This window comes from Cynocephalus volans, chromosome X (assembly GCF_027409185.1).
Source record: "Cynocephalus volans isolate mCynVol1 chromosome X, mCynVol1.pri, whole genome shotgun sequence".
Classification (NCBI taxonomy): Eukaryota; Metazoa; Chordata; class Mammalia; order Dermoptera; family Cynocephalidae; genus Cynocephalus; species Cynocephalus volans.
The window spans coordinates 50,831,845-50,846,090 of record NC_084478.1 but is presented as its reverse complement, the minus strand read 5'-3'; the positions used below and the strand labels follow the sequence as shown (position 1 = coordinate 50,846,090).

General features: G+C 38.6%; 2 non-coding genes across 2 annotated transcripts; both read left to right on the top strand.

The window, feature by feature from the left end:
• Positions 1-13,170: 13,170 nt before the first annotated feature.
• LOC134368821 (small nucleolar RNA U2-19) lies at positions 13,171-13,250 on the top strand. The gene has a single exon (XR_010022520.1). It is a non-coding gene; the product is annotated as a small nucleolar RNA U2-19 (small nucleolar RNA).
• A 185-nt stretch (positions 13,251-13,435) lies between these two features.
• LOC134368820 (small nucleolar RNA U2-30) lies at positions 13,436-13,505 on the top strand. The gene has a single exon (XR_010022519.1). It is a non-coding gene; the product is annotated as a small nucleolar RNA U2-30 (small nucleolar RNA).
• The last annotated feature ends 741 nt before the right edge of the window (positions 13,506-14,246 follow it).

Below are 14,246 nucleotides of genomic sequence, written 5' to 3'. Positions count from 1 at the left end.
GCCTAAGTTTGTCTCAATTCTTTCTTGATCTCCTATGATGCACATAAATAATTTCTGTGAGAAAGGTCGTTTACCTAGTATTTGACAATCTTCACGATTTATTATATAGCAAGCTGTTATTGGTAAGTTTCACCTAAAATTATTTTAAGATATATGCATTTAATCAGCTCCTAAGCCTTCCCCAATACCCTATCTTTAGGTATCAAAAGTTTCTTCCTATTTATAGGCATTCATAGCTGTACTAGGGTTTTCCAGAGAAATATATATCAACATACCTTGTTTTGCTGAACTTCACTTTATTGCACTTCACAGATATTGTGCTTTTTACAAATTGAAGGTTTGTGGCCATCCTGCATCATTTTCAAAGCAAGTTTATTGGCATCATTTTTCCAATAGCATGTGCTCACTTTGTGTCAGTGTCACATTTTGGCAATTCTCACAATATTTCAAACATTTTCATTATTATAAATATTATGGTGATTTATGATCAGTGATCTTTGATGTTACTATTATAATTGTTTTGGGATGCCATGAACCCATACACATATAAGATGGAAAACTTAATCAATAAATATTTTCTGTGTTCTGACTGCTCCACTAACTGTCTGCTTCACCTGTCTTTCCTTCTCCTTGAGTCTTTCTATTCCCTGAGACACAACAATATTGAAATTAGGCCAATTAATCAGTATACAATGGCCTCTATGTGTTCAAGTGAAAGGAAGTGTTGCATGTCTCTCACTTTAAATTAAAAGCTAGAAATAATTAAGCTTGTTGAGGAAGGCATGTCAACAGCTGAGATGAGCCAAAAGCTGGTCCTTTTGTACCAGTTAGCCAAGTTGTGAAGGCAAAGAAAAGGTTTTTGAAGGAAATTAAAAGTGCTACTCCAGTGAACAAAGAAATAACAAGAAAGTAAAATAGACTTTTTGCTGATATGGGGAAAGTTTTAGTGTTCTAGATAGAAGGTCAAACCAGATACCACATTTCCTTAAGCCAAAGCTTGCTCCAGAGCAAGGCCCTAACTCTTTTCAACTCTATGAAGAGTGAGAGAGGTGAAGAAGCTGCAGAAGAAAAGTTTGAAGCTAGCAGTGGTTGGTTCATATGGTTTAAAAAAAGAGATCATCTCCATGATACCAAAATCGTTTTTTGAAAAGATAAAAAAAATCAACAAACCTTTAGCTAGACTAATGAAGAAAAAAAGGGAGAAGACTTAAATAAATGAAATCAGAAATAAAAAAGGAAAAATTACAACTGATACCACAGAAATACAAAGGATCATAAGAGACTAGTATGAACAACTACATGTAAAAAAACTGGAAAACCTAGAAGAAATGGATAAATTCATGGCCACATACAAGTTGCTATGGTGGAATCATGAAGAACTAAAAAACTAAACAGACCAATAACAACTAATGAGATTGAAGCAGTAATAAAAAGTCTCCCAACAAAGAAAACCCCGGGATCAGATGGCCTTAGTGCCTAATGCTACAAACATTTAAAGAAGAACTAATACCAATTCTTCTCAAACTCTTCCAAAAAAAAGGAGGAGGGGGGAATACTTCCAAACTTGTTCTATGAGACCAGCATCACCCTTTCACTGAAACCAGTAAAAGACAACAAGAAAAGAAAATCACAGATCAATATTCCTAATGAACACAGATATGAAGATTCTCAATAAAATAGTAGCAGACAGAATCCAACAGCACATTTAAAAAATCATTCACAATGATCAAGTGGGATTCATCCCAAGGATGCAAGAATGGTTCAACATAAGCAAATCAATAAACATGATATATTACATCAACAGAATGAAGAAAAAAGCCATGCAATCATTTTAATAGGTGAAGAAAAAGCATTTGATAAAATCCAACACCACTTCATCATAAAAGTGCCCAACAAATTAGTTATAGAAGGGATGTACCTCAACACGATAAAGGCCATATATGACAAATATGCAGCTAATATTATATTGAATGGACAAAAGTTGGAGGCTTTCCCTCTAATATCTGGAACAAGACAAGATGCACTTTCCTCACTCTTATTCAACACAGTACTGAGAGATCTATCCTGTGCAATAAGGCAAGAGAAAGCAAAAAAGGGCATCCAAATAAAAAAGAAGAAAGTAAAACTATCCCTATTTGCAGATGGCATGATCATATACATAGAAATCCCTAAACACTTCACCAAAAAATTACTAGAACTAATAAAAGAATTCAATATAGAGGCAGTATACAAAATCAACACACAAAAATCAATAGCTTTCCAATATGCCAATAATGAAATAGCTGAAGAAGAAATCAAGAAAGTAATCTCATTCACAATATCTATCAGAAAAAAAAAAGAAAGAAAGAAAATAAATACCGAAGAGTAAACTTAACCAAGGAAGTAAAAGACCTCTACAATGAAAACTGTAAAATAGTGGTGAAAAACAATGAAGAGGACACAAATAAATGGAAGATATCCCATATTCTTGGGTTGGAAGAATTAACATCATTAAAATGCCCATATTACCCAAAGCAATCTACATATTCAATGCAATCCCTATCAAAATACTAATAACACTCTTCACAGAAATAGAAAAACAATCTTAAAATTTGCATGGAACCACAAAGACCCCATATAGCTAAAGCAATCTTGAACAACCAGAACAAGGTTGGAAGCATAATACTTCCTGACTTCAAAATATACTATAAAGTTATAGTAACCAAAACAGCATGGTACAGGCATAAAAAGAGACAAATATATTAACAGAAGAGAACAGAGAGCCCAGAAATAAACCCACACACGTAAAGGTAACTGATTTTGGACAAAAGTGATAAGATTATACAGTGAAGATAGGATGGCCTCTTCAACAAATGGTGCTGGGAAAACTGGATATCCACATGAAGAAGAATGAAACCAGACTCCTATTGTCCACCATACACAAAAATAAACTCAAAGTGGATTAAAGACATAAATTTAAGAACCCAAACTATGAAACTACCAGAAGAAAATATAGGAGAAATGCTACACAAAATAGGAGTGGACAGCATTTTTTTGAATGAGGCTACAAAAGCACAGGTTACTAAAGCAAAAATAGGCAAATAAGACTACTTCAGACTAAAAAGCTTCTGCACAGCAGAGGATATAATCAACATAGTGAAGAGATAACCTACAGAATATGAGAAAGTGCTTGCAAACGACACATCAGACAAGGGGCCAATATCCAAAATTTATGAGGAGCTTAAACAATTCAACAGCAAAAATACAACACAATTAAAAAATGAGCAAAGGAACTGAACAGGTATTTCTCAAAAGAAGACATACAAATGGCCAAAAAGCACATGAAAAAATGCTGAAAATCACTAATCATCAGGGAAATGCAAATTAAAATCACAATGAGATAACATCTCACTCCAGCCAGAATGGCTATTATTAATGAGAAAGAAAATAACAAATGCTGATGAGGATGCAGAGAAAAGAGAACCCACCTACATTGTTGATGGGAATTTATTTTTTATTTTACTTTTTTTTAAATATTATTTTGTCATTATACATTGTGGCTGATTATTGCTCCCCATCACCAAAACCTCCCTCCCTTCTCACTCCCCCCTCCCCCCCAACAATGTCCTTTCTGTTTGCTTGTCGTATCAACTTCAAGTAATTGTGGTTGTTATATCTTCTTCCCCCCCACCAGTTTTTTTTTTTGTGTGTGTGTGTGTGTGTGTGTGTGCGTGCACGCGTGTGTGTGTGAATTTATATATTAATTTTTAGCTCCCACCAGTAAGTGAGAATATGTGGTGTTTCTCTTTCTGTGCCTGACTTGTTTCACTTAATATAATTCTCTCAAGGTCCATCCATGTTGTTGCAAATGGCAGTATTTCATTCGTTTTTATAGCTGAGTAGTATTCCATTGTGTAGATGTACCACATTTTCCGTATCCACTCATCTGATGATGGACATTTGGGCTGCTTCCAACTCTTGGCTATTGTAAAGAGTGCTGCGATGAACATTGGAGAACAGGTATACCTTCGACTTGATGATTTCCATTCCTCGGGGTATATTCCCAACAGTGGGATAGCTGGATCGTATGGTAGATCTATCTGCAATTGTTTGAGGAACCTCCATACCATTTTCCATAGAGGCTGCACCGTTTTGCAGTCCCACCAACAATGTATGAGAGTTCCTTTTTCTCCACAACCTCACCAGCATTTATCGTTCAGAGTCTTTTGGATTTTAGCCATCCTAACTGGGGTTAGATGGTATCTCAATGTGGTTTTTTTTTTTTTTTTTTTTTTTTTTCTTTCTAAGTCCAACCTAATTTATTTTTTATTTTTTTTTTTTTAATTTTATTTTGTCGATATACATTGTAGCTGATTAATGCTCCCCATCACCAAAACCTCCCTCCCTTCTGCCTCCCCCCCTCCCCCCAACCATGTCCTTTCTGTTTGTTTGTTGTATCAACTTCAAATAATTGTGGTTGTTATATCTTCTTCCCCCCCCCCAGTTTCTGTGTGTATGTGTGTATGTGTGTGTGTGAATTTATATATTAATTTTTAGCTCCCACCAATAAGTGAGAACATGTGGTATTTCTCTTTCTGTGCCTGACTTGTTTCACTTAATATAATTCTCTCGAGGTCCATCCATGTTGTTGCAAATGGCAGTATTTCATTCGTTTTTATAGCTGAGTAGTATTCCATTGTGTAGATGTACCACATTTTCCGTATCCACTCATCTGATGATGGGCATTTGGGCTGGTTCCAACTCTTGGCTATTGTAAAGAGTGCTGCGATAAACATTGGGGAACAGGTATACCTTCGACTTGATGATTTCCATTCCTCTGGGTATATTCCCAACAGTGGGATGGCTGGGTCGTATGGTAGATCTATCTGCAATTGTTTAAGGAACCTCCATACCATTTTCCATAGAGGCTGCACCATTTTGCAGTCCCACCAACAATGTATGAGAGTTCCTTTTTCTCCGCAGCCTCGCCAGCATTTATCGTTCATAGTCTTTTGGATTTTAGCCATCCTAACTGGGGTTAGATGGTATCTCAATGTGGTTTTGATTTGCATTTCCCGGATGCTGAGTGATGTTGAGCATTTTTTCATATATCTGCTGGCCATTTGGATATCTTCCTTAGAGAAATGCCTACTTAGCTCTTTTGCCCATTTTTTAATTGGGTTGCTTGTTTTCTTCTTGTAAAGTTGTTTGAGTTCCTTATATATTCTGGATATTAATCCTTTGTCAGATGTATATTTTGCAAATATTTTCTCCCACTCTGTTGGTTGTCTTTTAACTCTGTTAATTGTTTCTTTTGCTGTGCAGAAGCTTTTTAGTTTGATATAATCCCATTTGTTTATTTTTCCTTTGGTTGCCCGTGCTTTTGGGGTCATATTCATGAAGTCTGTGTCCAGTCCTATTTCCTGAAGTGTTTCTCCTATGTTTTCTTTAAGAAGTTTTATTGTTTCAGGGTGTATATTTAAATCCTTAATCCATTTTGAGTTGATTTTAGTATACGGTGAGAGGTATGGATCTAGATTCATTCTACTGCATATGGATATCCAGTTATCCCAGCACCATTTGCTGAAGAGGCAGTCTCTTCCCCAGTGAATAGGCTTGGTGCCTTTGTCAAAGATCAGATGGCAGTAAGTGTGTGGGTTGATTTCTGGATTCTCTATTCTATTCCATTGGTCAGTGTGTCTGTTTTTATGCCAGTACCATACTGTTTAGGTCATTATAGCTTTGTAGTATAGCTTAAAGTCAGGTAGTGTTATGCCTCCAGCTTTATTTTTTTTGCTCAGCATTGCTTTGGCTATGCGTGGTCTTTTATTATTCCATATAAATGTCTGGATAGTTTTTTCCATTTCTGAGAAAAATGTCTTTGGAATTTTGATGGGGATTGCTTTGAATTTGTATATCACTTTGGGTAGTATGGACATTTTCACTATGTTGATTCTTCCAATCCAAGAGCATGGGATATCTTTCCATCTTCTTGTATCCTCTAATTTCTCTCAGCAGTGGTTTGTAGTTCTCATTATAGAGATTTTTCACCTCCTTGGTTAACTCAATTCCTAAGTATTTTATTTCTTTGGTGGCTATTGTAAATGGGCAGGCTTTCTTGATTTCTAATTCTGCATGTTCACTATTGGAGAAAAGAAATGCTACTGATTTTTGTGTGTTGATTTTGTATCCTGCTACTGTGCTGAAATCATTTATCAATTCCAAGAGTTTTTTTGTAGAGGTTTTAGGCTGTTCGATATATAGGATCATGTCGTCTGCAAACAGGGACTGTTTGACGTCATCTTTTCCAATCTGGATGCCCTGTATTTCCTTCTCTTCTCTGATTGCTCTGGCTAGTACTTCCAACACTATGTTGAATAGGAGTGGTGAGAGTTGGCATCCTTGTCTAGTTCCTGTTCTTAAAGAAAAAGCTTTCTGCTTTTACCCAATCAGGATGATCTTTGCGGTGGGTTTGGCATATATGGCTTTAATTATGTTGAGATACTTTCCCTCTATACCTAACTTATAGAGGGTCTTTGTCATGAATGAGTGCTGAACTTTATCAAATGCTTTTTCAGCATCTATAGAGATGATCATATGGTCCTTGTGTTTGAGTTTATTAATATGGTGTATCACATTTATTGATTTGTGTATGTTGAACCAACCTAGCATCCCTGGGATGAATCCCACTTGACCGTGATGAATAATTTTATGCATGTGTTGCTGTATTCTGTTTGCTAGTATTTTAGTGAGGATTTTTGCATCTATATTCATCAAGGATATCAGCCTGTAGTTTTCTTTTTTAGTTATATCTTCACCTGGTTTTGGTATCAGGATGATGTTTGCTTCATAGAATGAGTTTGGGAGATTTGTGTCCGTTTCAATCTTTTGGAATAGTTTGTAAAGAATCGGTGTCAATTCCTCTTTGAATGTTTGGTAAAATTCTGCTGTGAATCCATCTGGTCCTGGACTTTTCTTTGTTGGGAACCTTCTGATAACAGCTTCAATCTCCTTTATTGTTATTGGTCTGTTCAAATTTTCTACGTCTTCATGGTTCAGTTTTGGGAGCTTGTGTGTGTCCAGAAATTTATCCATTTCCTCCAGATTTTCAAATTTGTTGGCGTATAGTTGTTTATAGTAGTCTCGAATGATTCCTTGTATTTCAGATGAATCAGTTGTAATATCGCCTATTTCATTTCTAATTTTTGTTCTTTGAGTCTTCTCTCTTCTTTTTTTTGTTAGCCATGCTAATGGTTTGTCAAATTTATTTATCTTTTCAAAAGACCAACTTTTTGATTCATTGATCTTTTGAATTGTTTTTTGGGTTTCAATTTCATTCAGTTCTGCTCTGTTCTTAATGATTTCTTTCCGTCTGCTAACTTTAGGTTTGGATTTTTCCTGTTTTTCTAGTTCTTTTAGGTGGAGTGTTAGGTTGTTCACTTGCCATCTTTCCATTCTTCTGAAGTGAGCGTTTAATGCAATAAATTTCCCCCTCAATACTGCTTTTGCAGTATCCCACGGGTTTTGGTATGATGTATCATTGTTTTCATTAGTTTCAATAAATTTTTTGATTTCCTGCTTGATTTCTACTTGGACCCATATGTCATTAAGTAGAATGCTGTTTAATTTCCATGTGTTTGTATAGTTTCCAGAGCTTCATCTGTTATTAATTTCTAGTTTTAATCCATTGTGGTCTGAGAAGATACATGGGATAATTCCAATTTTTTTGAATTTATTGAGACTTGATTTGTGACCTAATATGTGATCTATCCTGGAGGATGATCCATGTGCTGATGAGAAGAATGAATATTCTGAGGTTGTTGGGTGGAATGTTCTGTAGCTATCTGCCAATTCCAATTGGTCTAGAATCTTGTTTAGATCTTGTGTTTCTCTACTTATTCTTTGCCTAGATGATCTGTCTAATATTGACAGTGGGGTGTTCAGGTCCCCTCCTATTATGGTATTAGTGTCTATTTGCTTCTTTAGGTCTAGTAGAGTTTGTTTTATAAATCTGGCTGCTCCCACATTGGGTGCGTACATGTTTATGATTGTTATGAATTTTTGATGGATCAGTCCTTTAATCATTAAGTAGTGTCCCTCATTGTCTCTTTTTATGGTTTTTAGTTTAAAGTCTATTTTGTCAGATATAAGAATAGCTACTCCAGCTCATTTTTCTTTTCTGTTTGCATGGTAAATCTTTTTCCATCCTTTCACTCTTGGTCTGTGCGAATATTTATGGGTGAGGTGGGTCTCTTGTAGGCAGCATATAGTTGGGTCCTCCTTTTCGATCCAGTCAGCCAGTCTGTGTCTTTTGATTGGGGAATTTAAGCCTTTTACATTAAGAGTTGTTATTGAAAAGTGTTGATTTATTCCTAGCATTTTATTGGTTGTTTGGTCGTCTTAGGTGTCTTTTGTTCCTTGCTTTCTAATTTACTGTTTGGTTTCTGGGTTTGTTGGTTCCTTAGGTTGTAGGTAGCGTTTTTGTTTGCTTGTTTTCTCTTCATGAATGCCATTTTTATTTTACTAGTGTGTTTTGATTTTTCTTGAGTTTTTATGGCAGTGGTAGTTATTTTTCAGGAACCAAACCCAGTACTCCCTTGAGGATTTCTTGTAAGGGTGGTCGTGTGGTAGTGAACTCCCGCAGTTTTTGTTTGTCTGAGAAATATACTATTTACCCTTCATTTCGGAAGGATAGCCTTGCAGGGTAGAGTATTCTTGGCTGGCAATCTTTGTCTTTTAGTATTTTGAAAATATCATCCCATTCCTTTCTAGCTTTTAGGGTTTGTGATGAAAAGTCTGATGTTAGCCTGATTGGGGCTCCCTTATAGGTGATTTGACACTTCTCTCTTGTAGCTTTTAAGATTCTCTCTTTGTCTCTGAGTTTTGCCAATTTGACTATGACATGTCTTGGAGAAGGCCTTTTTGGGTTAAATACGTTTGTAGATCATTGAGCTTCCTGGATCTGAAGATCTGTGATTTTTCCTATACCTTGGAAGTTTTCTGCCACTATTTTGTTGAATATGTTTTCAATGCAATCTCCGTTTTCCTCCCCTTCTGGAATACCCATGACTCGGATATTTGAGCGCTTAAGGTTGTCTGATATCTCTCTCAGATTTTCTTCAATGCATTTGATTCTTTTTTCTTTCTTTTTGTCTGCTTGTGTTATTTTAAACAGCCCATCTTCAAGTTCAGAGGTTCTCTCTTCAACTTCGACAAGCCTGCTGGTTAAACTCTCCGTTGTGTTTTTTATTTCGCTGAATAACTTCTTCAGTTCAGCAAGTTCTGCTACATTTTTTTTCAGGACATTGATTTCCTTGTACATTTCGTCTTTCAGATCCTGTATACTTTTCCTCAGTTCATCATGATGTCTAGCTGAGTTTTCTTGTATCTCATTCAGTTTCCTTAGAATTCTCACTCGAAATTCCTTGTCAGTCATTTCAAGGGCTTCTTGTTCTATAGGATCTAGAGTTTGAGATTTATTAACTTTTGGTGGTGTATTAACTTTTCTTGATTTTTGTATTTCTGGTATCTTTTTTTTGATGTTTATTCATTGTGGCAGGGGGTTTCATAGTCCACTGGTTTGAGACTAATGACTAACTAGGATGTTGCTGTGGTTGCCAATTTGGTATGGCTACCTCCGTGACTGCTCAGTTGGCCTCTAGTGCCTTGTGTGTGTGGTTGCCTCGGGTCTTGGGCTTCTCCAGGGAGCCACCTTTCTGGTCAGCTTGGACTCTGCTGGGCTGGTGGATCACGTACCACAGGGTGTGTGATCTCTGTTGAGCTTTCACTTCCTGTGCAAGACTTCTCCCTGTTCCGTGTACTCTGGCCCAGGCTGTTGGATCATGCAGTGGCTACCCCACAGGGTGTGTGGTTTCTGTCGAGTCTCCGCCTCCCTGGCCGCACGTCTCTCCACTCTGTGTGCACTGTGCTGGGCTGTGGCGTGTCTTCTGCAACCCTCGTCTATCAGCTGGGCCTTCAAGACCCTGCTCGGCACCGCCTCACCCAGGAAGTCTACCAGGTGTCTGGTAGGCACAGACGACCGGTCGCTCTGGGTGCCTTTGTAGCACTGTGTAGATCTTTTTCAGGACTTGTTCACCTTTGTATCCCCCCGGCATAGACCAAATCTAGCGCCCACCTGCAGCCAGCTCACCGGCAGTTTCAAGTGGACCTGGGAACTCTCCTACCACACTATTCCCAACCAGAAATTGGTTAGGCGTTTTTCCGAACTGGTGGCCGCAGAGATGGTATCTGCCTCCCAGTAAGAGGAAGTTTACTGGGGGGCGGAGTCCAGGGTGTGGTGGAGTGACAGTTTGCCCGACCGTACTTCCTTGCCCTCCTGACACTGGCCAGGGATGTCCCATGCCACCAGCCCCGCCAGTGAACCGCGGAGGGCGTGGGAGGGGAGGCCAGCCCACAGGCTCCGGAAAGCCCCACACTGGGCCAAGCAAGTGGGAAGGCTCAGTGATGGCCGAGTCGGGCGGAGCTGCCAGCACCTGGGAAAATGAAGGCAGCCCCGGGGCGGTGAGTGAACCGGTGATGCAGGCGGGAGCCGGGTGGGCATCAGCCCCCCAAACAGGGCTGGGCCAGGGGTCACTCACAGGGCTGTGCCAGGTCGGGCGCTCACTCTCTGCCTCTGGTTTGTCACCTTCCCCGTTCTCAGCCACTGCCGCCTTGGGCTGTTCAGTCTCGGCACGGCTCGGGCGCTCCCAGGAATCTTCTTTAATGCTGGCCTGAAACCTCGAATCCTGAATAGGGCAGCTGGCCGCCTTCAGCACGGCCCCGGCCTCAGGTATCCTGTCTGCATCCACAGCAGCCCTGGCGCTGTGTTCCCTGTTTTGAGACTCACTTTTGCAGCTATGAAACAGTTCTTTTCCTGCTCCACACTTCAAAGCTGTTGCCTGTAAATGAGGCAGTCTCTCCTGCCGAGGGCAAAGTGGCAGTCAGCCCCCACGGCTAGCCAGCAGCTGCGGTCCTCCCTTAAGAGATGGCAAGAGGAAGGTCCACAAGTTTCCCAGCTGCCTGAGGCCCAGTGGCCACCTTTTCCACCTCAGCTACTCTGTGCCAACCGCCGCAGCCACCACCATCTTGAAACTGATGGGAATTTAAATTGGTACAGTCATTGTGCAAAATTGGATGGAGGTTCATCAGAGAACTAAAAGTAGGTCTGCTTTGTGACCCAGCCATCCAAGGAAATGAAATCAATAATATCAAAAAGATAGCTGTACTCTCCTGTTCATCACAATGCTATTCACAATAGCTAAGACATGGAATCAACCAAAATGCTCAACAACAGATAAATGGCTAAACAAAACAAAACAAACAAACAAACAAACAAACAAAAACCATGATGTATATACACAGTGGAATACTATTTGTCTACAGAAGGAAATGATATGCTGCCATTTTCAGCAACATGGATGGAACTGGAAACCAGCACGTTAAGCAAAGTAAGTCAGGCACAGAAAAAAAAATACTGTATGATCTCACTCATATATGGAATCTAAAATAAAAATTTAAAAAGTGGTTTTCATAGAAGTAGAGAGTAGGATAATGGTTACCAGAGGCTGGGAGGGGAAGGAGGCTGGCAGGGGGGAGGAGAAGTGATGGACAAACGAGTACTATGCTTTTTACCTTAAGTGAATCATTGCACAGTATATGTATGTATTAAAACAACACACTCTACCCCACAAATATTTAAAAGTAAAGCTTTTTTTTTAAAAAAAAGTGCAAGGTGAAGCAGCAAGTGCTGATGTAGAAGCTACAGCAACTTATTCAAAAGACCTAGTTAAGATAATTGATGAAGATGTCTACATTAAACAACAGATTTTCAGTATAGGTAAAACAGCCTTATACTGGAAGAAGATGCCATCTAGGTCTTTCATAGCTAGAGAGAAACTCAATGCCTGGTTTCAAAGCTTCGAAGGACAGGCTAATGTCAAGAGCTAATGCAACTGGTGACTTGAAGTTGAAACCAATGTTCATTCACCATTCTGAAAATCCTAGAGCTCTTAAGAATTATGCGAATCTACTTTGCCTCTACCCTACAAATGAAACAACAAAGCCTGGATGACAGCACATGTGTTTACAGCATGATTTACTGAATATTTTAAGCACAATGTTGAGACCTATTGCTCAGAAAAAAAGATTCCTTTCCAAATACTACTGCTCATTGACAATCATTTAGTCCCCCAAGAGCTCTGAGAGAATGTTATACAAGGAGATTATTGTTGTTTTCGTGCCTGCTAACACAACATCCACCTGCAGCCCATGGTTCAAGGAGTAACTTTAAATTTCAAGTGTTATTATTTAAGAAATACATTTTGTAACCCTATAACTTCCATAGATAATGATTCCTCTGATGGAAAATCTTCTGGAAAGGATTCACCATTCTAGATGCCATTAAGAACATTTGTGATTCATGAAAGAAGGTCACAATATCAGCATTAACAGGAGTTTGGAAGAGGTTGATTCCAACCCTTATGGATGACTTTCAGGGGTTCAAGTCTTCAGTGGAGTAAGTAAATACAGATGTGATGGAAACAGCAAGAGAAGTAAAAGTAGAGCCAAAATATGTGACTGAATTTCTGCAATTTAATGATAAAATTTTAATTAATGAGGAGTTCTTATGGATGAGCAAAGAAAGTGGTTTCTTGAGATAGAATCTACTTCTGGTGAAGATGCTGTGAGCATTGTTGAAATAACAGCAAAGGATTTAAAATATTACATAAGCCTAGTTTATAAAGTGGTTGAAGGATTTGAGAGGATTGACTCCAATTTTGAAAGAAGTTCTGGGTAAAATATTATCAAACAGCACTACATGCTGCAGAGAAATTTTTTGTGAAATGAAGAGTCGATCAATGCAGCAAAATCCACTGTTGTTTCACTTTAGGAAATTGCTACAGCCACACAAAGCTTTAGTAACCACTACCCTGATCAGTCAGAAGCCACCAACATTGAGGCAAGACCCTCCACCAGCAAAAAAATTATGGCTCACTGAAGACTCAGATGGTTGGTAACGTTTCTTAGCTATAAAGTATTTTTAAATTAAGGTAAGTTCATTTAAAAAAAAACCACAATGGTATTGCACACTTAATACAATACTCTCTTGCAAACATAACTTTTATATGCACTGGAAAACCAAAAATTTGGGTGACTTGCTTTATTAGAACATCTGCTTTATTATGTTGGTTGTATCAATGATGAAAATAGCCAAATCTGAGCATCAGAAGACCCTATAGTCTACCTGATGCATGATCTCTATAGTTCTGAGAAGCAAAACTATAAATAATGTAGAACAAAAGGCTTATGTCTGCTGAGTGTGTGTGTGCGTGCGTGCGTGCGTGCGTGCATGCGTGCATGTTTATGAAGATGACAATGAAGAACAGAGGACCTGCCTGAGGGATGAATGAGCTTGGGGAGGGTGTGTGTGTGTGTGTATGAAATGCTAATCATTTCTGAGCAATGATGAAAAGTTTTTACTACTGACATTTGTAATTATGAAGATTTCTACACTTGACCTGAGCTCAAAAAAAAAAAAAAAAAAATTATGTTGGTTGTGGTCTGGAACCAAACCTGCAGTATCTCTGAGATATGCCTAGAGAGAGAGATGTCTATATATATATATATATATATATATAGAGAGAGAGAGAGAGAGAGAGAGAGAGAGAGAGAGAGAGAGAGAGAGATTTATTATAAGGTACTGACTCATGATTATGGAGACTAAGTCCTATGATCTGCCATCTGCAAGCTGGAGATCTAGGAACGCTAGTGGTGTAGTACAAAGACCTGGAGCTGAAGAGCCAATGGTATAGATTCCAGTCTAGGTTTGAAGACCTGAAAATCAGGACATAGGGCAGGAGAAGATCAGTGTCTCAGCTCAGTCGGGCAGAGTTAATTCAACCTTCCCTCATCTTTTTGTTCTACTCAAGCCCTCGGTGGATTGGATAATACCTGCCCATATTAGGATGGCAATCTCTTTTACTCTGTCTGCCAATTTAAATGCTAATGCCTTCCAGAAACAACCTCACAGACACACCCAGAAATAATGTTTAACCGTCTATGGAGGCATCTGTGGCCCAGTCAAGTTGACACATAAAATTAACCATCTAAATAGTCATATTCTAGGGATGCAGGTTTTTATTTTGTGATTTGTTTTACTCTTTTTTTTAATCCTCTATAAACATGTGGCTGAAGATTAGGAAGATTAGGATAAAATGAGGGAGGAAAAGATTAGAAAAGATGAGAATAGCAAGAGTAGCTGTGTTTGC